This window comes from Rhipicephalus microplus, chromosome 3 (genome assembly GCF_043290135.1).
Source record: "Rhipicephalus microplus isolate Deutch F79 chromosome 3, USDA_Rmic, whole genome shotgun sequence".
Taxonomy (NCBI): Eukaryota; Metazoa; Arthropoda; class Arachnida; order Ixodida; family Ixodidae; genus Rhipicephalus; species Rhipicephalus microplus.
The window spans coordinates 263,006,917-263,031,828 of NC_134702.1; the positions used below are offsets into that span (position 1 = coordinate 263,006,917).

At 45.3% G+C, this 24,912-nt stretch overlaps 2 protein-coding genes across 5 annotated transcripts in view; one reads left to right on the plus strand and one right to left on the minus strand.

Annotated features, from left to right (window-relative positions):
- LOC119168430 (uncharacterized) overlaps positions 1-2,518 on the plus strand; it is a 39,496-nt gene extending 36,978 nt beyond the window's left edge. The window contains exon 4 of the mRNA XM_075890978.1: positions 2,336-2,518. The gene's annotated coding sequence lies outside the window, so the exon portion shown is untranslated. The remainder of the gene's footprint in view (positions 1-2,335) is intronic.
- The window catches only part of LOC119168408 (uncharacterized), a 626,194-nt gene that overhangs the window by 168,829 nt on the left and 432,453 nt on the right, over positions 1-24,912 (minus strand). The gene's annotated exons all lie outside the window — the stretch shown is intronic.

The following is a 24,912-nucleotide window of genomic DNA, read 5'->3' on the forward strand; positions in this document are numbered from 1 at the left end:
TGGCAACGTCCGGCCGTGGGCATATCGAGTCTTTTTATAGTGCCGCTCATTACCAAGAAGTCTCTGCTAGCGCTGCCACAGCTTTCGTACTTGTCACACAATATGTCTCATTTGCCGCCATGGGCTTAAGATGTCGAGAAGTTCTCGGAATATCTGGGTCCTCCTAGGCGAAGTCATTATCAGTGGATAAAACTAGCTTTCGCTAGCATTAATGTTCAGGCTTGAGGTAGTGATTAAGCAATTGTGCCTGCTCTAGAGTACTACCGCTCATGTGGCCTTGGAATAATTTTCTGTTAATATCGCATGGCTACGGTGTAGTTCAGCTTGAGCATGAACAAAGCAGGCGACAGCGAAGAATGGATGAACGCTACACTTTGTTTAATGAAGGACCCTATACAACGCCCTTTGTGGCTTACGTAAGCGCAGACGTGACGCCACACAGTTGACCAAAAACATATAACCATGAGGCGTGGCACACGATAAAAAAACGCAGTTTAAGCAAACGTCAAGTTAGCGATTCTATGTCAGCATTTTCCTGCATACGCCCTAAAAGGTCGAGCACTTCTCCAGACAACAACACATATGGTGTGCTGAAACACAACTTCGCACATTTCGCAATAGTATTCGCCTCAACCATCTCACATATGAAAATATTAAAACGTTTGCCCAAAATGACACAACCGTCAAACAATCGAGTGCATGCACACGTCTTACAATGCATAGCGAGGAAACTATACAAAGAAACCGTGTTTTTTTTACATTGTCACAATGATCGCGCAGCTGGTTGTTGACACACCCACCACTCTTCCTTATCAAAAACCACGTCATGCGATAGAGGAAACACACAGACGATAGCTGGGTAACGTTAAACACGCATAGTTAAAGCTTCTCTCCACAGGCGGGTTGTAACTCCTTCTTACAATTTTTAACCTTGCGCGTTTTTCTGGAGCAGAGAGCTGTGCACGGACATTCTCTTTCTGGGTTATTTTTTCAAATTATGTGAAACTTTGTGCACATACGGTATGACACTGCCTCTTTCAGTATCGACACATCATTGTTCTGCTGTTCTTGCCGCCTACGTGAACCATGCAACGAGCACTCTGCACTGACACCAGCAGTAACACTGGATGGCCTGTCAGGGATAATCGCTTGCTTTGCCCTGCAATACTTGCGGCCATAGCGTGATGCATGACATGAGAGCTCCGCTAAAACACAGTCTGTCAATACCTCATTCTGCAATGTGCTGAATTGTACTACAGAAGAGGCTTTTCTTACCGCCGTTCAAAGCACACGAAAGCATATCTCACTGAACAAAAAAAACTAAGCTGATAAAATCATATAGCACTTTTTTTAGATAATTCTTACCTAACGGTTAAGGTAACCAAAGACTGTTTAATGGTTGACAGACTGTCGTTCAATGTTAGTTTAAGCACACTCATTCAAAAACTAGAAATCGCTCATGTAATAAAAGCCACGCACACATTCGTCTGCTTGAGCTGGAGAGTGCGCGTAGGCATGAGCTCAACTCCCACGTGGCTATGCAATTTTTCGCTTTGCAGAGGTCTCTTTACCAAGTGTGAACAAGATGGTGTCCCCATTCGTGGCAAAGGGAAATTCGTTGTGAAAAAGTTGTAACCGGGATTAGTTCTAGTGAATGCACCGCGTAAAAAAGGGAAAGAGAAGACAATGTCCACATTTTTCGGTGTCTTTCCGACTTCACTCTGCAGTGAAGGCAGGAGTCTCAGCAAGTTACGTTCACTAAACAGGGACCATGACTTTCAAATTCAACATCTCGAAATTAGTCCCACGTTTTATTTTTGGTGTAAAATACCATACCCATAGTATTTTCCTTCTTTCAAACAGTAGGTGAAAGAGTGAGACGCTGTTGAGCTCTTGTTACATAATTGCGTTTTATGTGTCACAGGGTAGCTGCTTGGACTAGGTGGTCAACTGAATCCTTCATGGAAAGACTTAGTTTGCGCGCAAAACATTTCAGGCCAATATTAGGATAGGATAGTCGCTCTGTCGTATCATAATGTATTTTATAGCGTTTTGCGCACAAAAACAGTTTTCCTCTCAGCAGACTTTGTTTGCTGTAGATTTTCCTGCTGAAACAATAAACGCGACCGCACCACGTCAGGCTTCTCGAAGCTTAAGTTACGCAGTATTCAGGAAGTTGAATTTGCTTTTCAAATCCACTTCATATTGTGACTGGGTCAGTTTTAAGAAATGCGCATATATTCGCAAATTTAAATTATCATTCTAGATTTTTCACTCATGTGTTGTACATTCTAGGTTGATCTCTCCACGCAATGCGTTACTTTTCGTTTTTCAGCAATTTTTTCCCCACTTTTGTACCACTCCACTTCGTTCCTGCACCGACAGATGGCGCTGCCAAGGCTGCCTGTACCCATCCAACGTCTCCGCATGGAAGCCCGGTGGCCGGCGTTCAACACTCCGTTGTACGGCGCTGCCCTGTGACATGAAGCATTAATAAACCAAAACATTTCAGCCACCATACCATCCTCGGCTCTGTTCACTGCCAAGATCATATGCATTTTTTTTCACAGCTGCAAATAGCCCTACTGTTGACCGCGGGGCACAATTTTGGCAGCTTTCCTGGGACTGAGAACACCGTCGACACACCGTACCTATTGCCAACTCTCCTAAGATGGTGGCTTGCCACAATCTTAGGATAGTGGGCATAGCCAGGTGACGCTGAAATAACTCGCGCCTATTGTGGACCTAATAAAGGTATCTCAATCATTGATTGATTGTTATGTGGGGTTTAACGTCCGAAAACCTTCATATGATTATGAGAGACGCCGTAGTGGAGGGCTCCGAAATTTTTGACCACCTGGGGTTCTTTATTGTGCACAGTTATTTCACTCACCCTATGAATTTAGAGGATCACTGCTGGCATGGCAATCCCATGATGTCGCTCCCAAGGCTTCTTTTTCTTCCCCTTGACTTTAGGTATAGCTGTGCCTCCACCACGGCTGTCAGAGCACGACCATGGAGACCTATTTTTCGGAGTCTCGTAGACCCACACACAGGGCTCGACTGCATCAGCTGAGGACAAGACTCGAGGAGTCTGTATTCTCGTTAAAGGCTTATAATAGCTTAACAGTTCTAGATTGGGCCGAATCGAATGGCGAAAAACCTTTGTCGGCCCTAGGTCGAGAGCACACTAGCACACACTCCTTTCTCCGGCTGCCAGATTGAGCACACGAACCTCTACGTATGGTGTGCCGCGGGAACAATCTATGAAATATCCGCATGATTAGCACCATCTGACCAGTGAAAATGGCTCCAGTTTGAAACCTGGCCACAATTTCAAAAATTCGGAACGGAAAGAACAAAACTGCTGCTTCACTCTCATTCGCAGTGTGAGCGATGCCACACACTTAGCTGTCGGGCCGGCCTTGGTCAAATGTTGCTTTTGCCAGAAGGAAAACTATGCGCCTGCCAAGTTGAGTCACAGTAAAATATGTGTGTTCATGATGGGTGATTATTAATGGCAAAGCTCGCTGTGGAGCCATGCTGAATCTCACTTAAACGGTGAAATTACTACCCTGCGCTTAGTATTTTTGATTATTTACAAAAATGATTTGGTCGAAAGCACAAACGGAGGCTTATAATCAGAAAAGTAACAGCTGATTATTTTGAAAACGTAACCCAGGAGGTTCCTCCGGTGAGAAACAGTATAAAAAAGTGCAACCGAAAAATAAGTAGGAACAGAGAATTTCAAGCAAAAGGCCAGAGCGAAAATTTCTAAGCGCACTCCCCGGGTTTCGATGGGATTCTCTTCAGTCTTATCAACGAACTAGGAGATAGCAATAAAAAAGCACAGCTTAAATTCATAGAAAAGTGCTTACCTTACAGGTGGTGGAAAAGTAGAATGAACCTAATGTATGAAGGCAAAGGAGAAAAGGCTAGCTTTCACCCGTATAGACCATTAACTAATACGTCGGCGCTATACAGGTTGGCAAAGCAGGCAGTAAAACTAAAATTATAAACGTGGGAACAGCAAAATCACATTTTGGGTGACATTCAGACTTGATATTCCGCATCAACAGGCCATTAGACGATAACCTGTTTGTTTTTACTCAGTGTATAGAAATATCTGAAATAGAAAGCACGTTCTGATACGTAATTTATCTGGGCATAACTGGGTCGTACAAATACTTTAATCAGAAAATATCATGAGAATACTGAAGGAAGTGGGCTTCGGTGACGACTGTACCCAGCATTTGAGAGAAATATATTGAGAAATCGCAGTCTGCATTGAATGGGAACAAATAGGTAGCCATGACAGTGTTCAAATTAGCAAGGGGTTGAGACAGGGATGTCTGTTGTACCCACTGTTATTCACGCTGTACAAGGTGAGGATGAAAAGAGCCCTCGAAGATAGCAACGTTCGGCTTTATCTGTCACACGAACGGGCTGTCGCAATGGTTGAGTACAAGCTTCCAGGTCTTGACATGTGGGGTTTAACGTCCCAAAACCACTATATGATTATGAGAGACGCCGTAGTGGAGGGCTCCGGAAATTTAGACCACCTGGGGTTCTTTAACGTGCACCCAAATCTGAGCACACGGTCCTAGAACATTTCCGCCTCCATCGGAAATGCAGCCGCCGCAGCCGGGATTCGAACCCGCGCCCTGCGGGTCAGCAGCCGAGTACCTTAGCCACTAGACCACCGCGGCGGGGCAAGCTTCCAGGTCTAGTTTGTGCAGACAATATTGTCCTATCTGCGCACAGTCATTATGGTATACAGCGGCTTTTTTATGCAGACGACATTACTTTCTGGTGTACGTCTGGATGTCTCGGCCACGTGCAGGATAATTGCAACGTGGCCTGGACCTTATTGCTTGCTTTCTCGCTACTGCTGGCCTGTATCCTGCACCGGAGAAATGTGAGCTACTTTTGCTAAACCGGTCAGCGTACCAGCGCTCCCACAACACCCTAATCTTCCTACAACTTTCTAGCTCTCTCATCCCCGCTGTCAGCAATGCAAAGTTCTTGGCTTCCCTTTGCAAGTGACAAAGAAGGCACAGGCCCTACATGACGCTGTGAGGACTTGCCACTCGGTGACTCACCTCCTGCGACGCCTTGTCACTCGGCAGACGGGGCTCCACGAGGCTCATGTGTGCCGGGTTGCACATGCACTCACCCTTAACAAGTTCTTGTACTTTGCACCCTGCGTTCAATTTACCCAAATGCAACTCAACACACTCTAAAGAGCTATATTAGGCCTCTACAAGGTAGCTCTAAACCTCCCTGTCACTACCCCTACCACTAAGCTCATTACCGCAGGCCTCTTCTATCCATTATGTCCTCTTTTTTCTCTACACCACGACTCTCAGATTGCCCGTCTTTCTCTCACTCGTCAAAGCCAATGGCTATTGGCCCAAGCGGGTATCCCTCGCATTCCCGTTTCCGTTCTCACCTTGCCTTCTGCCGCTAGCACCCCTCCTTCTAACCTTCGCAGCCTTCCCCTCCCATCCAATATGTCTCCCGTTCTTCACGCCGGCCGGCTTCATGTGGCAGCACAACTTAATTCCCCTCTTCTATCTACACAGTGAGTTGCCTACACGGATGCCTTATACATGGCTCCTCGGGGCTCGTGCGGCTAAGTAACCTACCATCCACACATTTCGGCACCTGACACGCACACTAGCGGGCCATACTTGCACCAACGAAATGTAATTTAGCTCGAGGTCCTTTCCATGGTTTACGCCATGCAGTCATTTTCCTGCCTCCCTTCTCTCCCCGAGTACATTATTTACTCTGACTCTCACGCCGCCATCCGTCACATACAGAACAACACGTTGCCCCCTGCTCTTAAACTGGAGGTCGAGCGAGCGGCCTCGGCTCTTCAACCCTCCACTGTCTTCCTTCGCTAGGCTCCTGGGCATTCAGGTAATAACGGCAATGAGCTAGCTCATCAGCTTGTCCACAATATATTGCACCAGGCACCGTTCATTGCCTGGCCCACACCTTCGGAAGGCAGTAAGAGCTCCGCAAATAACGATGGGCATATCTCCTTGCGTCACACTATCAAGGAGGTATATCTCCAGCTCCAGCTCGAGAAGCGTCTTTACCCTCCCCCTCATCCATCACTCACTGCACTCGAGGCTCGAACTCTACGGCACATCTAAATAAATCACCTGATAACCCCCTCTCAGATTTTCCTTTATTAATATATGTCTAATCTCTGCTGTCCCGATTGCCCCTCCCCATATGCCCACCTGTCACACTGCCTGTTTTATTGCCGCTCTGCTCAGCAATCCAGCTATTACCCTACCCCCCCCCCCCATTTCTATAACCTCCTGGCTCGACTGGATCGGCACCGAAGGGAAAGAAGAACAGCGTCGACTGGACACACAGGCGGTCACAATGCTTAACCTGTAAATTGCGGCTGAATAAAAGTCTATTGCCACTACTACAGCTGCTAGCAGATATATGCGGAAGGGAATGTGAGGCTCCAGGACAATGGGATTTACTTCAACAAAATGTGGATTGATGGTCCTTATTGATCACGAAGACCTGGTGGTCTCAAGTACAGGGTCAAGAAATACCGAGGGTAAGTGAGTACAAGTACGTCGGAGTATGGTTAAATGAGGGAGATATATCCAGGCAGAGGAAAAAAGCATTGGCAGCAAAGAAAAAGAGGATTGCTGCAATAATGAAGTACCAAGCGTTATGGGGATATAATACGTACGAAGTTCTTTGAGCTCGGTTGAAAGGCGTAAGGGTTCCACGGCTTACATTTGGGAACTCAGAGGTACACATGAAGTCATTAAAAACTGTTTTATCAACATCTATTCCCGATTACACCTTGACGCTATCAGAAATGGATGCATATCAAACGACTGGAGACACCTCACGTTCGGCTTTAACGGGAAGACATGTAGAGGCAAGCCAACAAGAGAGGAAGACTCACTACGATGACGTACACCGTATCGTCGGCTTCAATGCTGGAGCATTGTTGTGGACCCCAACACGAGTTTTTGGCCTGTGTGATCAGCTTCAGTCAAGCTCAATGGCCCCTACCCTATCTTCGAGCACACGTCTACTGTGAACTACCGGGTAGCAACCGTTGCCATGCCTAAACCATTCGGCGATGTACTCCACTGCCATAAACAGCGGCCAGGTTGGCCGCTTCAGCACGAGTGGGAAATTAATGTAAGTAAAATACTGACAGCATTTGATTTTTGATGTTCTTCGCCTGTCTATCATTATCAACACTGTGAGAGTCTCCTTCATTGAAAGGGTTGATCGGGTGGCTCTGCCTAGTAAGCATCGTCGCGATCCTAATGCTTCTACTGTCTTGCAGTACTCATACAAGCAAGTATATGATAATTACCTTTATTGCGTAACTTCAAATCAGAGATCATGTTTTGATGCTTTGAATCGTATATATATATATATATATATATATATATATATATATATATATATATATATATATATATATATATATATATATATATATATATATATATATGATAAATTGAAATATAACGCCCTCGCATTTCCGATACACATTCTCGACGACATATCACATACAACTTTAGACGCATAACATACTGCAGCGAAAGGATACGCACGAACTACGGTAAACAAAGGCTACAGCATACAATCCCTGAAATGTTCAACACACGTCCCACATTTACCACCATAGTGAAAAAGCAGCTCAGTAATTATGTTTAAAAAGAAAATACACAAATATCTAGTAATGCTTCAAAAATAACTTTCCTCTCTCTTTTAAATCACAGAGGCTTTCTTTTTGATTGCCCCTTTTGTTCAATTTGTTGGGTAGAAGTATGTGTTGCATTTTAATTTAGTTAGATGTAATCTTATGTTGTTATTTAAGAAGTCTCGGTATTTCTGCACATTCCTTTTTTTATTGTCAGAAGAAAAATATTTCACTACAATTTAGGTCTTACGGACAGGTCTCGAAGCATCAGTGCTTTGCTAACAATGTTTTATGAACTCTTATGTAAATTGTGAAACAGTCACCACTTGTTTGCTTTAAAGTGTTCTAACGTATGCACATAACTGCTCCTTGCATGCCTTATTGACTGAGATGGCACCCTGTCAGCATTATTTGCCTTTCTGCCTGCTCTGTCTCTTACATGTTACCCTGCACTTTGTAACTCAATTAGGATTGAATAATAATAATAATAATAATAATCATAATAATAACCTATTTTAGACATGCATAAAAATACAAAGAAGCAAGCCTGTCTAAGTACCAAAGACTTGTGTGACAAGGCCCGGCAGAGCCAGTTAGAGCGATGTGAATACAAGGTAACAAAAACTATTGTTCCTTCTTTGCCAATGAACAGACTAAAGATATACACCATTGCTTTTTTACAGGCAGTAAATAAAAAAGAACGAAGGAGGGACCCTGAGCATACGTGACATACAAGTAGACCATGTGATTTAACAGCTTAGCGAGTAATTTATTTTACTGCTTTTTTTGAACTCGCTGAAAAAAGTTCTTCAGGTAGTGCATTGAAAATTTTTGGAATACATAGACTTCTACATGCTTCCCCATATCTGTTAAAAAACCGTGGCACAATACAACACTTTTTTTTCTCTCGGGGCTCGACGAGTTACTTATGGCATGTCAAAGTCATCACACCAATTTTGTCTCAGCACAACTGTTTTAATAAACGATCCCGGAATACACAAAAGCCCAAATCTCAAAAAATAGTACTGGCATCTACCTTACTACCGTAAGCTACACTTCATAAAATATTTCGAAGTAAACTATTAATGCGTGTGGTCCAGTGTTCTGAGCAAAATGCGAAAACTGTAATCCCATATCTCACCACACTATATGTGAGCGAATGAACTATCATTTTTTTCACTGGTAGAGGCACCAAGCTTTTCATATTAGAAAGCAGACATGCCACACTTCTCAGTTTGGAACAAACAAACGCCATGTGATGTTGCCAAGACAAACCACCATGAAAAATTACGCCTAGGTCTCTGAATGTTTCGATATTTTCCACTGCAAAACATTTGCAAGGGTTGCAATGCTCGGTGTGGAGAAAAACTGGTATATCAATTTTTTGTGTTTTTAGAGGGCTTCGAAAGCAGATAGTTTTTGTTTTCTTTTCGTTTACAGTTACGCAGTTTTCTTCAAACCATATTATTGCATTATGAATTTCACTCTGAAAAGCATTAATCGCTCCTTTATAACGTATGTGACGTGGTAATAGCACCGTATCATCTGCATACTGGTACATATTGGCTTTACAAATTCCTAAGGGGAAGCCATTCATGAATAAATTAAATAGCAATGGTGACAACAGCGATCCTTGTAGCGCACCAGCTGTAATATATGTTCTATTGCTAATTACTTCCCTACATCCCATAACGACTTGTGACTTATCTTGTAATTATAGAGTACATCATGAAAAGCCCCCCTAAAGCCCAAACAAAATAGCTTTTCTAACAAAATGGTATGGTTCACTGTTTCAAACGCTTTTGTCAAGTCTAAAAATAGAACACAACAGAACAGGTTCTTCTCTAAAGCTGAAGATATTTCATCACTAAACGCTTCCAATATTGTTATAGTACTGCGATTAGCAATGAAACCAAATCGCCTGGGTGTTAGTAGCGAGAACTTCTGTAAGAAAGACGTCATACATTGAAGCAAACATTTTTTTAGTATCTGAGAGAGTATAGGCAAGATAGAAATTGGTCTGCAATTTTCTATATCATCTTTTTATATAATAATAATAATAATAATAATAATAATAATAATAATAATAATAATAATAATAATAATAATAAACCTGACAACGCCCACCTCAGGACAAAAGCCTTTACCATGCTCTGCCAGTCAACTCGGTTCAGTGCTTGCTACTGCCATTTTATACCCCCGCAAAGTTTCTAATCTCATCTCTCTACCTAACTTTCTCTCTTCCCTTTCACTCGCTTGTCGTCTCTTGGAATGCAGTCTGTGCTCCTTAATGACCATCAGTTATCTTGCCTTGACGCTACGTGCCCTGCCCATGACCATTTATTTTCCTTGATTTGGACTATGATGATCTTAACACCCATTGGTTTCCTGGTACACTCTGCTCTCTTCTTGTACCTTAGGGTTACATCTATGATTTTCGTTTTGATTGCTTGCTGCTTCGCGCTCAACTTCAGTTGAACGCTCTTTGTAATCCTTTATTTTTCTGATCCGTAGGTAAGTATAGGTAAGATGCTGCTGTTATATACCTTCGTCTTTAGGGATAGTGGCAATATACCACTCGATTTGAGAATGCTTGCTGAATGTGCTCCACCCCATTGTTATTCTTCTAGTTACTTCGGTCTCATGATTCGGTTCCGCGCTTACGACCTGTCCTAAGTAGACGTACAATATCAACGGCACTGCGCCCTATATCTAAGCGCTGTTCTTTTCCGAGGTTGTTGTATACTACTTTCATTTTCTGTGAATCAGTTTCAAGACCTCTCTTTCTGTTTTCTTTGCATAATTCAGTAATTATGAATTGCAATACTTACCCTGAGTTACTAAGAAATTCAATGTCAACGGCAAAGGGCAGGTTACTAAACTACTCTCCATCAACTCCTATCCTCAGCTTTTCTCATTCTAGGCCTCTATAAACATCCTGCAAGCACGCGGTAAATAGCACTGGGGAGATCGTATCTTTTTGTCTTACACCCTTCTTTGTTGGTTCTCTGAAGCTCTCTTTATGAAGCACTACGGTGGTAGTTCATCCGGTGTAGATTTCTTCCGGGATGTTTGTATTTGCTTCATTGACACCCTAATTCGGCAGTGTCTGTAACACTGATGATTTTTCTACTGAATTAAATGGCTTCTCTTAAACTATGAAGGCTATGAATAGCGGTTGAGTGTATTCTGACCATTTATATATCACTTTGTTGATAGTATGAATGCGGTCAATTGTTGAGTAGCCTGTACGAAATCCAGGTTGATCTTTTCGTTAATTGAATTCTAATGTTGTCTTCTTACTTCTGTTAGCAATGACCTTTCTAAACAGCTTGTATACGGCGAGGAGCAAGCTAATCGGCGTTTAGTTGTTCGTGTGCTTCTGTTCCCCTTTCTTATAGTTTAATAAGGTGTTGGAATTCTTCCTACGTTCTGGTACCCTCCCCGCAAGCAGACACTTCGTAAACACGGTGGCCAGTTTCTCAACACAATCTGTCCTCCATCTCAGATTCGACGTTACCGATGTTACAAGCAGCTTTGGCTATTTGCATTCCCTCCAAGGCTTTATAGACTTCAGTAATACTCTGCTGTAAAGAGTGTCTTTTTGACCAGTTTTATTGGAGTAATAAAAATTTATATTTTTTTTTGCAGTCACTGGTCACAATGGCTAGTGTTACTTGTTTTTCTTAATGAATACTTCTCATTTTCCAACATTGGTTGTGAAAACGTAAAACATGGCTTCATTGTGTATCGTAACATAGCTGTACAGTCATACTACCCCTACCTAAGAAGTCGTAGTGTAATCTTTCGCAAACCAGTCATTTCATTCTTACTAAAAAAATGGCAGCATATCCACGGAGTGAATGATGGAGAGTGGGGCGAAGCATTCGTCCATCCATGCGTCCGTCTGTGTGACCGTCCATGCGTCTGTTCGTGCGCCCGTCCCTGCGTTCGTTCATGCATGTGCCCCTGCGTCCGTTCATGCGTCCATCCATGCATATGTCTGTGTGTCCGTTCGTCCATCTATTCAACACTCCAAGTCCCATCATCTCGCATATTTTTATCATATATTTCCCATATAGAAGCACCGCCACTAAGTGGGCACTCCAAGGACTAAACGAGAGGTGGCACACGCACACTTTCTTACGGCTTGCGCTTCGGGTCTACTTCCCACCTTCAACCACCTTGAGTTCATGGTATATGCTAGTTCACTGTATTCATGGCACTGCGGCCCATGCTCGCTAAACCTTTCTAAAACCAAGGAGGTTACGCCCAGCGAGTATAACGTAGCAACTTTTTCCTGTCAGATAGTGCTCAATGTACATGCCAGTGGCTGCTAATGTGAAATGAGAGACAGGAAGATTCAGCTTTCAATTTCTTGCGGCTTGCGCTTTGTATCTGCTTCCCCCCTTTAACCACCTCAAATTCATTCATGGTATATACTAGTTCATTGTATTCATGGCCCTGCGGCTCAACGCTCGGTAAACATTTCTAAAACTAAGGAGGTTACACCCAGCGAGTATAATGTAGCAACCCTTTCTTGTCCGATAGTGCTCAATGTACATGCCAATGGCTGCTAATGGGGATCGCAGCGTGCGCGTTGACTAAAAGCCGAATGCTCCTGTTTTTCATTCCCCATTAGCAGCCATTGGCATGTACATTCAGCACTATTTTTTATTGTTAAACAACGCACAGAAGAAATGTCTCACTGGCACCACCTTGGAGGTCAAATGTTATACCTATTTCGGGTATGTGCCACTGGTGGTTACGTACTACGAAAGACGCACGAGTTACGCCATAAGGAGCTTCGCCCCTAAAAGGCCAGGGAACTTTCCTAGAGCGTGCCAACTATGACGAACCAAGAAAGTCACCGTGCTTCTCTAAAACGAATCGTATACGTGGCAAGTCAGAAAGCTCCAAAAAAGAGTCACACTTTTTTGTTCGAGCGTAAAAATATCATAGGTGAAATGCTAGTAGGAATCAGACGTGGGGAAATCGCCACATAATAAACACCTTCTTATGAAAGCGTAGAGACAATAAGTGGTCTGGTCATGAAAAAGCTCTAACAGCCAAACAAGGAACGAATATATTTCACTCTGTGCGGCAATCCAGGCATAATACACGACGTGGATGTCATAGGCCGGGTGAAGTTCAACGACCATCGTGCTAAAATTTCAGGACTGCAGCAAGAATAGCTACGAATAGAAATTGCAACCTAGACGAAGGAATACTAAAATATGAGAATTTCAGGGCAAGATTAAAAACAAATATACACCCTTAATGGAAGATGATAATACAGAATATTACAGATAATACAGAATAATAAAGAAACAGTGACTGGAGTGATCTAAGGCAGCTATCGAAATCTGAGGTAAAACGCCGCCACAAGAAATATGCTGATTTTGCCAATTCAGTTAGAACATAATAAAATAAAAAAATTGCATATCTCACGTACAGTGAGAATCGATGATATGCGAAGCACGAATGAGGAAGGTTGATATGGAACTGTGGCGGGTTTACTCACAAAAAGCCCATTCTACAGCAATACTTAAGAACTCTCGATGTTAAGCCCCAAATCATTGCTGCTCAGGAAGTTGCGTCTGGCACCCCCATCAAACTCCCGGGTTACCTAGTAGCGTCATCACATTCAGGAGGTAGGAGAGTTGCCACACTTATCAGCAAAAGGTACAATTACCTATCGCGTGTCCTCGGTGCATTTGCCGATGGCATTGAGTACGTAATGACTGAAATTATAATGAACTCGCCCAAGAAGGGTCTTCGAAAAATTAGGCTTTTTATTCTCAACGTATACTGCAGTCCCAGTTATCGCAGGCCGAGAGCGAACTCTCTCCTCAAAAGAGCTGGGAGCATGGCCAGTAGTTACCCCCTTGTAGTCGTAGGGGATTTCAACGCCCCACACAGCGTGTGGGGATACATGTATGATACCCCTAAGGGATGCGAGCTATGGCAGACTGCGACAGAAGCCGACTTGACACTTATAACTGACAAGGATTTCTCCACTAGGAGAGGTAACTCCATATGTCGGGATACCACCATGGACCTGACTTTTGTGAAGTATATAGATGGGGTAAAATGGGTCAACAGGGCTCTTGACCTTAGAAGTGACCACTACATCATCGAGGTATCCTTCGCGATTGCCTGCTTTAGGACGAAAAAATTCAAGGTGGTCGACTGGGACGTTTTTCGCGAAGTCAGAGCTGAGAGAGCACTGACGGCTGGGACAGACTTTGAAGGATGGTACAAAAGAATCAGAGATGACGCCACGGCAGCGACCAAGGAGGTCGTCACTGACCACGATGCTGAAAACATGGACAGCAGGTTGGCACACCTACTAGAGGCCAAGCAAGCCCTACTCATGAGGTGGAAGGAACAGAAGCATAACAGAAAGCTCCGCAAGAAGGTTTCCGAGGCTAACAGGGATATCGAGGAGCACTGCAAAACCTTGTGTAAACAACAATGGCATGAGCTCTGTGAGAGCATCGAGGGTCAGCTCAGATCTGGGAAGAGCTGGGGTCTTCTCAAACACCTTCCCGATCAGTGCAGCACCAGGTCCAGCCAGAGGCGATCTCTCGCGCGAGCCATCCAGCTTGCTACTGACTTTACCCCAGACCAATTGGTTGTCAACAAGCTTATAGACAGGTATCTGCGAGTCACGAATAGCCCTGCACCCACACAGTTTCCGGACTACGCGGGGTGCGACGTGCCGGAGTTGGACCAGGACTATACTGTGGCCGAGATATGGCAGGCTCTCTTTTCCCAAAATGCCAAATCCGCCCCTGGCCCTGATGGCATAACCAATAAGATGCTCAAGAACCTTGATGATGACTCCGTCGAATTCCTTACGGAAAAGATTAATGAGGTGTGGCGCAGTGGGGAGGTTCCCGCACAATGGAAGACGGCCTACACAGTTCTAATCCCGAAACCTGGTAAAGCACCAGAAATAGATAATCTAAGACCGAATTCCTTAACTTCCTGTGTCGGTAAGGTCGCAGAGCACGCCCTTCTGAACCGACTCAAGGTTCATTGAGACCAATAACATGTACACCAACAATATGATTGGTTTCAGAGCTGGTCTCTCGACACAGGATGCCATGTAGCTGATGAAGCATCAGATCATCGGCTGGAGCACAGGAGATACCAGAGCCATCCTTGGATTAGACTTGGAGAAGGCTTTCGACAACGTTTCTCACGAATTTATTCTCCAGTCTATTGCCAGCCTAGGGCTAGGGAAGAGGGTCTACGACTTCGTGAGATTTTCGCTTTACCAGAGAACTACCAAGCTCAAGATCGAAGGGTACTTCTCACGAGAGATCAACCTCGGTTCACGCGGCACGCCTCAGGGCTCAGTTATTTCACCCACACTATTTAACATCGTGATGATCGGGCTCTCCAAGGAACTCGCGAAGATTCAAGGAATCAATCATACCATCTACGCAGATGACATAACTATCTGGTGCACCGGCGGGAGCGATGGTAAAGTTGAGGAAGCCATGCAGCGCGCAATCGAAGTGACCGAACGTTTCCTCCGTCCCACCGGCCTCAGGTGCTCCCTATGAAAATCTGAACTTCTGCTCTACAAGAAAAGACCCGAGGGGGCGGCCACCGTGACTAGAAACCTGCGTCTCAAATTGAAATACGGCTTTTCATTAGTGACGGGTCCCCAGTGCCCAGAGTGGATTCGCTCCGAATATTGGGAATGTATATCGAGTCCAATGGCGCTCACGAAGCTGCACTGAGACAGATCACTACCAAGACGGAAAGTGCTTTCGGCCTCATCCGGAGGATCACCAACAGACACCGGGGAATCAAGGAAGACAATCTCATCCGCATCATACATGCGTTTGTGCTCTGCCACCTTTCGTACTCGGCGGCCATGTATAATTGGCATGTTACAGAGAGAAGTAAGCTCAATTCCCTCATAAGAAAGGTCTCCAAGCCTGCGCTCGGCTTGCCTGTAAGCACTCGCACTGAAAACCTTTTCAAGCTCGGTGTTCACAATACACTCGAAGAGATAATCGAAGCGCAAGAGCGCTCACAGCTGCTCCGGCTTTCCGGAACCAAATCGGGCCGCAAGATACTCAATGATTTGGGCCTCAACTCTATTGACCAGTGCCCCGATTCCATGCAGATTCCCAGAAACATCAGGTCTCAACTGCGCATCACACCTATTCCCCGCAATATGCACCCTGCGCACAACGTTGGTCGGCGTAGGGCCAGGGGTAGAGCTCTGCTCGAGCACATCCGTAGCAACCCCACTGATACAAGCTTTGTGGATGCTGCGCCATATGTGCAACAAGAGGCATTCGCTGTTTCCATCGTCGACTCAAATTCCAGGCTCACTTGCTCCGCCACAGTACGCACATCGAAGCCCGTGATAGCCGAACAGGTTGCAATCGCGCTGGCTATGCTAGATAGTCGCAAAGAGTCAATATACAGCGACTCCAAGGCGGCTATCAAAGCCTACGAAATCGGGATGGTAGCCCCTCAGGCCCTCCGCATTCTCCAAAGTGTCAAGAGTATCATGCCCCATTCTTTCACTTGGTTTTCCGCTCACCTGGGGTCGATTGAGGGCTCTACCTCTAACCCGAACAAGGGCGCACACGAGGCCGCGCGAGGACTCACTGACCGTGCCGCCTCCACAGTCCCTGTGCCTCGCTGGGAACCCTTACATACGTTCAACGAAATAACAAAGCACTTCTGTCTGTCAAGAAGGGTATTCTCTCTCCCACACCAGGCCTTGTGCAGGGCGCAGGCAGTCACCCTAAGACTATTACAAGCCAGTGCGTATCCGAACCCTGCGGTTCTTCATGCCATCTACCCTGAACGGTATCCAAGTGCGGATTGCCCCGCTTGTGGACTGTTAGCGACATTCAATCATGTGTTGTGGGAATGTGAAGCCACCGGCCCCGCCCTCAGCGAGGACAGGTGGGCTGCACTCTCACGCAGCACCGATCTTAAGGATCAAACCCTGGCCGTCCAGAGTGCCCGTGAACGGGCCGCCAAGCTCGGCTTGACGGTCCCAACGTGGAATTAGCCGGGTGGCGCGGGGTCTCCCCTACGTCTTCTCAGGACAAAATGAAGTTTTAATCAATCAATCAATCAATCAATCAATCACACGCTTGTCAGCATTATCATGTTTGCACCAGTCAAATACTTTCGTCATTCATTGACGTCACGTGACACCAAATTTGGTATATATGGAATTAGCAAAACGGCCGCGAGCACATCATGAAGAACCCAATGTACTCCAATGTTGCGTTGACGCGCGCGCACGCTGGGCACAGCGTGCGTGCACGTTAACAAAACACGAGCATTCTAGTCTGACGCCAGGCGCGACTGGCGCGACCAACGTCCGTCGGCTTGGCCGTGGCCCGATGGCAACTGACGCGAAATGCCATATGCGGCATTTCGCGCTGATGCGTTACCCAGACAACACTTTGTCTCACTCTTTTTGAGACGGAGGGTTCCGCGGACGCGCTGGAACGTGCATGCGTCAAAGCAACACAGCGCGGCACGCGCCTGCGAGTATATGGCAAGACTGGTGCCCGGCGTGGCAGCGCCGGCGTAACGCGACGAAATGAACGCCGGCGAGCACGTGCACCGTGTCACGTGTAAATGTGTTGGCGCCTTGAATGTGGTATGTAGTCATGTTCTCGCATGACACGCATCTCATGATTATCTTGTTTGCACTAGTCACATACCTTCTTCATCCATTGGCGGCGCGTAATACGTAACTTAGCATATGTGAAGCTAGCCACTCGGCCACGAGTGCATTGTGAGCATGGCATGTAGTAATGTTGTTACACGACACGCATGTCATGCTTTTTATGTTAGGGTCAGTTGCTTGTGTTTGGCATGCAATCACGTCATACCATACCAGTTTTGCAACATGCCATGTGAACGAAGCCACCGCCAGAGATGCGGCACCATGAAATGTAAATCATGACATACATATCATGATTTTCATGTTTTGACAAGTGGATTATGTTCTTCATACAGTCATGTTATGCCATGCCAAGTGTGGCATCGATACCATTATCGAAAGGGCCAAGAGAGCTAAAAGTCATAGGTGGCTAGATAGATAGATAGATAGATAGATAGATAGATAGATAGATAGATAGATAGATAGATAGATAGATAGATAGATAGATAGATAGATAGATAGATAGACAGATAGATAGATAGATAGATAGATAGATAGATAGATAGATAATAGATAGATAGATAGATAGATAGATAGATAGATAGATAGATAGATAGATAGATAGATAGATAGATAGATAGATAGATAGATAGATAGATAGATAGATAGATAGATAGATAGATATGCTTAAAGTCGCTGAAGCTCGCTTAGAAATGCTTCGCATTTAAAATGCTTGCACACAAACCAGAGTAACTAGATATTTCAATAGACTCTAGCAAGGTGTGGGAGCGGGCTAGTGGGTATTTTATTAAGCACAAAAAGGTATACAGTGGACTAAGGCAATAACGAGGAAAAGCACTAACTTCCAAATAAAAGTTTATTTCAATCTTGAAGAATATATTCCCGTCACATTAACTCACAATCAAATCAATTAGTGCATAGAAATGAAGGGAAAAATTAAGCAGAAGCCAATTTTACACGCGAAAACCACCTGCCAGTAAGTTCAAATAATGTAGTTCTTTTTTGTCGGTGGGATGGTTGTTTGCTGACACACCTTTGATTTGCTATCGCCGCCGTCTCAATAATGAACCTACTGAGTGAGTATAGTGAGCATAGTGAGTATAGCCAACACAGAATATCGGCTTGCATTTGCATTCTGTGCAATGAGCCACCAAAAAACTATTGGAGCCCTTTTTTTTACATTCCGGTTACGTTCAAGTATTCGCACATTTAGGCATATGCCTGACTGTACGGCTCAACTTAGTTCATATTTACCTAGATAGTAGATCATATATCTGCTGGTATTGATCGTGTTTCTATAACTGACTCAAGCCGTACATTTGAGCACGTCCATAAAGTTCTGCTAGCATTACTAAATCGCGTTATATCTAGTAGAGAAATTCCCATAAACTTGAAAACATCAATAGTTATACCTCTACAAAAAATTGGTGCGCGTGATAAACTTGAAAATTATCGTCCGATATCATTTCTGCCTTCTACAGCACAAATACTAGAAATACATTTGTTGTTAACGAAGACAAGCTTCCTCGATAGTCACATTTTATCGTCTTGCCAGTATGGCTTTCGACAGGGGAAAAGCACTCAGACGCTATTGGAAGACTTCTCTGATCAGTTGAACGAGGCGTTCGATAACAACAATGTTGCCTGTGCGATCCTTCTTGACTGCTGCAAGGCTTTCGATAGTGTCCATCATACCTTGTTATAAGATAAACTTTTTCAGTTAGGGTTTAGGGGTGCTTTCTGGTCTTTGTTGGGAAATTTCCTCCAAGGCAGGCGTCAACTTGTATGCGTTGAACAATCTCACAGGGCGTTACAAATCGTAAAAACCGGTGTTCCACAGGGATCAATTCTTAGACCACAGCTATTCAATATTTTTTTGTAAATGACCTTCACAGCGCGATACCGGATTCTCTATATCAATACGCCGACGACACTGTGATCGTGACGACTGCGAACAACTTTTATGAGGCGATTACTCTTCTTCAGTCAGCTGCCACTAAAACCATGGACTGGTTTCGATATAACGTTATTAACATAAATGTGTCTAAAACTAATCTAATCTGCCTTTATAATTCATTGAAGAAAGTAACCCTTGACTATCCCTTCATTTTGCATTGTTCTGACTGTTCATCCTGCTCTTGTAGTCCATTACAGTATTCATCTGTTGTGAAATGCCTTGGCTTATACATTGACAGCGACCTTTCCTGGAATAGTCATCTCGCCTATGTTTGCAAAAGACTTCGCGCTGTGTCATGTCTATTATATAACATAAGATACAACATGCCGTTTTCAGTACGTAAAATGGTAGCAAACAGTTTAGGTTACAGTATACTGCGTTACGGAATAACCATTTACGGACAGTGTGCTGTCCGATGGCACAATAAAATAAACAGAATATTGCGTTCGATTTTAAAAATTATATCTTACGACCTGAACATGAATTCTGAGAGAGACCTTTTCAAAACTTTGTTTATGCCGAACTTCAATGATCTCATAATTCAAACGGTTGTTTTAAAACATTTCTGGTCCAAAGAATTCCTGGTTCCGTATGTTACTTCTCGTTCTTTAACGCCCAAAGTACGTTACTGGAGGCCGCGGTGTTCAACAAAGTATGGAACTAGAATACGAGCCCATCATGTCCCAACCTATTTCAATGTACTACGCCCCAGCATTTTTCGCACAAAAACAAAATACAAATTAAAGAAACTGCTACGACGTATCTGTCTACAATTGTAATGCAAGTCATGTGTTATTTCATATACACTCATTTGCAAGCATGATGCTGCACAATCATCCAGTGTGGTACTTTGCTTATGAAGCATTTGCTATAATTCTGTTCTTTTTTTCCTTTATACCTTTTCACTTTCAATTGCTGTAACTATTGTATAATACTTGTAACTATTGCTTGTATGCCCTGCTGTTTCTAATCTTATATGCACGTTGTTTTTGTCCTATCATCCCTCTTAGGCCATGAAATACAATCTTGTAACGCGTCCGGTTTGTTTTGTTGTCTGCTAAGCTCTGCCACTGAAGCCACCAATTGGCTTTGGCAGGCCTAGTCTCATGTACATTTTTATTTCAAGAAATAAACGGTATTATTATTATTATTATTATTATTATTATTATTATTATTATTATTATTATTATTATTATTATTATTATTATTATTATTATTTCTATAGAAACAGCGGCAGCACACATAAGTAATCTTAACGCGTGAGCGTTAGGGAAAAGCTGACATCGGCAGCGTTAACCCAACGAATGTAAAACAAAAATGACAGGATCTCAGAAGGAATAGAACCCCAGCAGTCTGGAGGGTCAACAAGTATTCTAACGCAGAGCTATGCCAGGTCTCGCAGCTACTTTTCAAATAGACCGGAACCTTCGTGAAGCGTCGATTGACGATGCAGTGATGGTTACCCAGCTTTATATACTTTACATATGTACTCGTGCGATACAGCCCTCAGTACGGCTTAAGATTAGCTGTATTAGGCGCAATGCACTGAATGCTATTGAGAATTTGAATCAACTGTGACATGGTTTATTGACGCTTGACGTCAGGGAATCTTGACAAACATTAACCGTGGAGCGTCGAAGAGCGGTGGGCGTCAAGCAGCCAAAACCCGGGCAAGCGCGAGCTCGAGACTGGTTCTGCTTTTGACGCAGGTGCTTGCTTGCTTCTTCGTGTCCTTCCTCGTCGTTTTTCCTTCACTACATTTGCGCCGGGGAACACAGGAACCGGCCCGGCATTTTAAGGCGTTGGTAGTATAGCCGCATCATAGTAGGGCTTGATGCGAGAGACGTGAACAATTTCTCAGCAGTCACGACTCAAGTCGTCAGATGATGTCAAGGGCTCGACCTCGCAATTGACGGGAGAAGTCTGAGCAAGAATGCGATAGCGGTCGCGATAGCAGGTCAATAACTCGCAGGACAGGCCAGGAGTATTCGGCGAAACGCAGAGCCAAACTAGAAACGCCTTTAGGACACTAGCATGAGACCGATCGTCGTCACACTTAAGTTTCTGGCGACCTTAGTCCTCGCTCGTAAAGGGACGAACCAGGTGTCGACAATCGTCTACGTACCTGGCAATTTCGTAAATCAGACTGTACTCATAGGTGCCAGGCGTGTAAGGAAGCATATTGTCTGGCATGCTTGATGGGTCGCTTCCGTATAAATAAAGAACGGTGAGAACCCCTTGGTCACTTGCGTTGCAGTGTTGTACGCATATGTCACGAAAGGAAGGACGGCGTCCCAGTTTGCCTGGTCGGATGCGGTGTACATCATCAGCATATCACCGAGAGTGTGGTTAAAATGTTTGGTTGGGCCATTAGTTTGCAAATGATATGCGGTCGTCTTGCGGTGAACGATGTTACACTGAACGAGCGATGCTTCGACGGCTTCGGATAGAAAAACTCGTCCTCTGTCACTCAGAACTTCACGAGGTGCGCCATGGCGCTGGACGAAGGTGCGTAGGATGAAAAACGCAACTTCTCTGGCTATTGTTGTGGGCAACTCTGCCGTTTCTGCATAGCCCGAAAGGTGGTCTACGCCAACGATAACCCATATATTTCCAGATTTGGTCGAGAGAAGTGGGCCGAACAAATCAATGCCGACGAGGTGAATGGACGCACCGGACAAGCGAGAGGTCGAAGTGTGCCGGCGGCTCGTTGAGGGGGAGTGTCTCGTCACTGACAGGCAGTGCAAGGGTGGATATACCTGCACACAAATAGATACATTACGCGCCAATAGTACCTCTGGCCCAAGCGGGTGTAGGTCTTGAGAACGCCCACGTGAGCGCTTTGTGGATCGGCGAGAAAAGCAGCAGACATTTTCATGCGCATGTGGCGAGGTATCACAACAGCGACCTACGGCCATCAGATCTGCAATTTTGCTGTTATAGGAGACGATCTCGAATGGCGGAATGGGGCGCTTGATGACGTAGTGGTCTGAAAATGGAATAAGCTGATGAATTCGCAAGAAATTGAGGAAGTGGCAAACCTACGTATCCTTGCGTTCCTCCACTATCATGTCAGTGACATCAACTGGCGAGGAGGAAACATATGGTAAAGCCATGGCGTATGCTAGAGTTCAACGGGAAAGAGCGTCCGCATCAGAGTGCTTGCAGCCTGATCGGTACAGAACACGAACGACGTACTCTTGCAGCCTGAGCACCCAGCGACCGAGTCGTCCCGACAGATCTTTCAGCGATGAAAGCCAACAAAGAGCCTGGTGATTCGTGACGACGTCGAAAGGGCGGTCATAAAGGTATACGTGCGGAACCTAGCCAAAGCCCAAATTATTGCAATTCATTCTTTATCCGTGACAGAGTAAATACACTTGGCTTTCTTCAGAGTTCGACTAGCATAAGCGATGGCGCATTCCTGGTACCCTGGCTTTCTTGAGCCAACCTGACACCGCTGTTGTCAGTATGAATTTCCATGGGCGCAGGCAGGTCAAAGTGTCGGAGTATCAGAGGCAATGTTAGTGAGCGCCGAAGCGTCTCGAAAGATGGGTCGCTGTCTCGTGACCAAGCAGACAGGCAGTTCGAGGCTGTCAGAAGGTTGGTAAGAGGGGCGATGGTGGAAGCGAAGTCACATACGAATCGGCGAAAGTAGGAACACAGTCCAACGAAACTTCGCAGCGTCTTCATGAAAGTTGGTTTGGAGAATTCGGTCATGGCACGAAGTTTCGCTGGGTCCGGAAGAACGCCTTCTTTGCAAACGATGTGACCCTGTATTCTCAACTGGTCTGCAGCAAAATGACACTTTTTTATGTTGAGCTGTAGACCAGCTGAGCTGAGGGACGTCATAATCTCCCGAAGGCGGCAAGGTGAGTTGGAAAATTCCTAAAAAAGACTACGATGTCGTCCAAATAACAGAAAGGTGTTCCAGTTGTAGCCGCGAAGAACGTTATCCATCAAACGTTCAAATGTAGGTGGTGCATTTTACAATCCGAGCGGCATGACGTCAAACTCGTAGGTGGGATCAGGTGCGAGAAAAGCGATCTTCGAACGATTAGTGTCAGCCATCGGTACTTGCCATCACCCCGAGCGTAAATCTATGGACGACAAATATTCTCCTCATTGTAAGAATATGAGAGCATCATCGATGCGCGGAAGCGGGTACACAGCCTTCCGGGTTATCTTAATGTGGCGGCGATAGTCGACACTGAATCTCATGGTTCCCTCCTTATTGCGCACACGACGACAGAAGAGTACCAGGGGCTTTGGGACGGCTGAACCACTTCGCGCTGAAGAATGTCGTCTGCTTGTTCGTTAATAATGTTGCGCTCTATTCTGGAAACTCGATAGGATCGTTGGCGTAACGAAGCATGGGAACCGGTGTCGACTTCCTGAGTTACACTCTTCGTGTGGCCCAAGGTTGGCCGGGCGCAATCGAAAGGCGAATGGAAGTCTTGCAGAAGAGTGAGAGGTTCGCTGCGATACGATGGTGGTAGGTCATCGGCAAACGGAGGGCGAAATTTATCTATGGCTGAAGACGTCGAAACAGGTGACTCATAGCGTTTAGCTGATGGTAGGGTTCGTCCTCAGCGATGCCCAGGGAACTCGGGTGGTCAGCGCCTTGTATACGCTGCAAAGATTCCCCTTGAAGCAACGTCACGGAAGACGTGAGCGAGTTGGCAACGAGCATCATTGTCACACCAGATTTACCGGAGAGTGCTGCGAAGGGCAGTCGTAAACCGCGGTGGCGGAGTAAGAGTTCCGATGGAGCGAAGAGTGCGGCCCCGTCTGGTGCAGTCATACACGTTAGGGTGACAAAGGTCTCCATGTGAGGGCGGTGAATATCTGTGTATCATCTGAAGGAGACGTCTGCAAGAGCGTAAGAGCGACTTCTGCTCGAGAGCATTCTATGGTGGCACTATGGCTTGAAAGGAAGACCCACCCGAGAATGAGGTCGTGGGAACAGGACGGTAGCACGAACAACTCGATCATGTAGAGTGCGTCTTGAATGGCAATCCGCGCCATGCACACAACTGATGGCGCAACGCATTGGGAGCTGGCAGTTCGAAGCATTAGTCTTGACAGCGACGTCGTCAGCTTCTTTAGCTTGTGGCACAGCATTCCAGAGATGATAGAAATGGCGGCTCGTGTTTCAATAAGCGCTACGGTGGTGTTTGCTTCGACATCGACGTTATTACCATTTCGCGGCGAAAGACATCAAGGCCTTGGGCAGTCCGACTTGTCTGCAGCTCTTGCCTTCGAAGCTGCAGCAATCAGTTTCCTTCCTCTGTGCCGGAACGGCGGTGAATAGGGGACAGAGAGCGTCGTCGAGGAGATGGAGATGGGGCATTAGAGCATCCGAGATGGGAGTCGGTGGTGTGCTTGGAAACGAGAGATCGGGCATGGCGGTCGCGTTGAAAAAATGCTAGGTAGCGGTGGCAGTTGCGAGCGACGTGGCCAGCGAAACCACAGGTGAAGCTGATGAGCCTGTTGTCCGGCGTACGCCACACGACTGGGCGGTGGAATAACGGAGGCGAAGACCCTGCGTAGGGAAGAGGTGGT